Below are 4132 nucleotides of genomic sequence, written 5' to 3' on the forward strand. Positions count from 1 at the left end.
GAGTTGTGGTGTTGGAGGAGAATACTAAAAGTGCCATGGACTGCCAAAAGAACCAATAGATCTGTTTTGGAAGAAGTGCAGCCAGACAGAGTGCTCCTTAGAGGCCAAGATGGCTAAATTTCATCTCTCATACTTTGGACATATTGTCAGGAGGGAACAGTCACTGGAGAAGGATATCATGCTTGGTAAGATGGAGGGTCCGAGAAAAAGAGGAAGAACACCAATGAGATGGATTGGCCAGGTGACAGCATTGATGGACTCAAGTGTGGCAGCGGTAGTGAGGTTGGCCCAGGATCGAACATTGTTTCGTTCTGCTGTGCATGGGGTCACTATGAGTCAGTTCCGATTCTATAGCACCTGATACCAACAACAACAACAAAGCACTAAAGAGAAACAAAATGAATTTAGTATAGAGGAATATATTTAATGAAATTAAAATGCTACGTGTTGTCAGATAGTTGTTTCAACTCTAGTCTTAATGACCACATTCTCGGCAGAAAGAATAAAGTCAATCGCTAGCCCAGTCTGTCTTCTGCTTATCAGGAAAAAATAGCTTTCCTGGACATCTTGCTCAGGGGACTTGCAACTCAATGGCCAGAGTCAAGCCACATGGTTTGGAAACATGCATCCCACTAGTGGTAAATATCAAATTTCATTCCTCATCTTTTCCAACATTTAGTATTATCAGACTTTAACATTTTTGCCATTCTAAAGGAGCTCTGGTAGCATAATGAATCGGGCTGCTAACTTCAAGGTTGGCAGTTCGAAACTACCAGCTGTTCTGCGGAAGAAAGATGAGGCTTTCTGCTCCCATAAAGATTTGCAGCCTCGGAAACCCTATGCATGGTCACTGTGAGTCGAAACCGACTCCATGGTACTTAACAACAACAACAACAATGGATATGCACTGGAATGTCATTGCTTTTGTTTATAGATATTGGCCATTATTGAGGTTTCCTTTTCTGTGAAATGCTTGTTTATTAGCACATTGTTACTTCACACTGCATAATTAACCACAAAAACTCACTGTTCTGTAATACTGTGTTAGTTTAGTAGCTCATACACCTGTGATTTAGCTTATCTAGGCTGGGCTTGGCAGGATGCCTCTGCTGATCTTGCCTGACCCCATTCACATATCTGGATTAGTTGATGTGGGCTCACCTGGAAGGGGCAGCTTGTCTGGGGTGGTTCTGCCTCAAGTGTTTCACTTTGTCCACCTTACACACCAGTGGGACTAGCTGAGACAATGAATTTGTCTCCTGACAATAGCAAAAGTGCAACAGACCAAGTGGAAATACATGAGGTCTCTTAAGGTTTACACTTGGAACTGACACATTGTTACTGCTACTTTATTCTGTTAACCAAAGTAAATCTCATGGCCAAATCCAAATAGGGATAAAAATAGGTATTTCCTAGGATTACTGCAAGACTGGGCAAATATCCTCTGCCTGTTTAGTGAGAGTAACTGCAAAGTCGTGTGACCATAGCGAGGAGGTAAAGCATTGGGCCAATAATGCTATCTCCATAATATTGTTGTTGTTAGGTGCTATTGAGTTGGTTCCAACTCACAACGACTTTATGTCCAATAGCACAAAACATTACCTGGTCCTGCACCATCTCACAATTATGGCTGCCACTGTGTCAATCCATCTTGTTGGGGGTCTTCCTCTTTTTTGCTGTCCCTCTACTTTTTCAAGCATGATGTCCTTTTCCAGGGACTTGCCCCTCCTAACAACATGTCCACAGTATGAGAGACTAAGTCTTGCCATCCTGCTTTCTAAGGAACATTCTGGTTATACTTCTTCTAAGGCAGACTTGTTTGTTTTTCTGGCAGTCCATAGTACTTTCAATATTCTTCTCTAATACCATAATTCAAATGCATCGCTTCTTCTGTGGTCTTCCTTACTCACAGTCCAACTTTCACATATATATGAAGTGATTAAAAATACTGTAGCTTGGGTTAGGTGCACCTTAGTCCTCAAAGTGACAGCATTTCTCTTGAACAGTTTAAAGGGGTCTTTTACAGCAGATTTGATTTCTTTCTCTTTTTTTTCATGTTTTATTGTGAATTATATGATATTTTACATGAGAGAACTTTCAGATTTGATTTCTTGACTGCTACTTTCATGAGTGTTGATTATAGAGCGAAGCAAAATTAAGTCTTTGACAACTTCATCTCCACAGTATTCTTTTTTATTTTTTATCTGGGTTATCTTTTTATTGATTTATTAGTATCTTTTGGAGTTTCAGTATGGTCCTATAGGGTATACACTAGCCTGCAACCACAAGATCAGCAGTTCAAACCCATCAGTTGCTCCCTGGAAACCCTATACATGGTTGCTGTGAATAAGAACTGACTTGGTGGCACTTGATGACAAGAAGAAGTATCCTTCATCTTTATATATTTTAAGAAGTCACTGGTGGTGTAGTGGGTTAAGCATTGGGCTACTAACCACAAGGGTGGCAGTTCAACTTCAGTAGCCACTATACTGGAGAAAGAGGAGACTGTCTGGGAGGCTGTTTGCGCTCATAAAGATTTTGTTTTGGAAACCATAAGGAACAATTCTAGTCTGTCTTAGAGGCAATCCCATTTCCATCCTTTCCCCACTATTGAAATACTACCTGTTATACATCTAGTTTCCATAAATTCATGGATCTATTTCTGAGCTCTTTGCTAATCTGGGTTTATTTACTTATCTTACACCAGTACTTACCAGTATTAATTACTATAACTTTATGAGTCCCACACACCTAGTTCTGTCACTTTCAAAAAAAGTGTTTTTTTATTTTTATTGACCTGTTGTTTTTCTCGATAAAGTTGGGACCAGTTTATCAACTCTGTCTCTCTCTCTTGGTGTTTTGTCTGGAATTGCATTGTATTTATAGATTCATTTAGGAAAGAATTCATATCCCTCTAATACTGAATCTTAGCGTAGTGGTTACGAATCGAGCTGCAAACCTCAAGGTTAGCAGTTCGAAACTACCAGCTGTTCCACGGGAGAAAGATGAGGCTTTCTGCTCCTGTAAAGATTTACAGCTTTGGAAACCCTGTACAGGGTTCCTATGAGTCGGAACTGACTCCACAGCACATAACAACAACATAACAACAATACTGAATCTTACCACCATCCATAAACATAGTATAATTCTCAGTTTATATTCACGTCTTCTGTTACATTCAATAATGTTTCCTTACTTTCCCTATGAAGATCTTTACATGCTTTTTGAAAAGATTTATTCCTAATGCTTCTATGTTTTATTGCTATAGTAAATGAGTATTTTGCTTCTACTACATTACTAGTTTATAGGCTTGCTACTGATATTCGTATATTAACCTTTTATTTAGCAACCTTGCTAAACACTCTTTTTAGCTCTACTTATTTGAAAATTTTATGGAATATTCTTTATATATAGTTATATGTCTGCAAATAAGGAGAGTTTTATTCAATCTGTTTCCATTTTTGTAATCCCATTTCTCTGTCTACCATAGCTGTTGCTAGGACTAGGAACTCCCCTAAAGTGTGTAGATTAAAGACTAACATCACAGAGGTCACTGATTAAATGAAAATGCTGCTAAAATTTCACCATTACAGATGATGTTTAGTATTTCAGTTTGACAGGTAGCCTTTTAGTTCTAATTTACTAAGAATTAGTAAGATAAATGCTACATTTTATTAAATGCTTATTTTACATTTGTATTAATTTTCCTCCTCTCAGAAACCCTGTACAGGGTCACTATGAGTCAGAACCAACTCCACGGTACATAACGATCACATAACCACAATCTGTTATATTTGACTCGATGGCACTTAAATAACAACTGTTACATTAATGTTTATTTTGGGATGTGGAATGACCTCTGCATCCCTAACGAAACGTAACCCTGTCTTTATCTTTCTATTTATTCACAGACTGAAAAGATAAGAGGGCTTGGTTTTTCAATTCTCCAATAATATTAGGCTGAACTGCATAAAATTCAACAGTTTGTGACCAGTAAATATAGTAATTACATATGCCCAGCCCAAAACACATTGTTGTCAACCCGATTCTGACTCTGTTGTTGTTGTTAGGTGCCATTGAGTCGGTACTGACCCATAGTGACCGTATGCACAGCAGAACGAAACACTGCCCA

The sequence above is a fragment of the Chrysochloris asiatica genome, unplaced genomic scaffold (genome assembly GCF_000296735.1).
Source record: "Chrysochloris asiatica unplaced genomic scaffold, ChrAsi1.0 scaffold00047, whole genome shotgun sequence".
NCBI lineage: Eukaryota > Metazoa > Chordata > Mammalia > Afrosoricida > Chrysochloridae > Chrysochloris > Chrysochloris asiatica.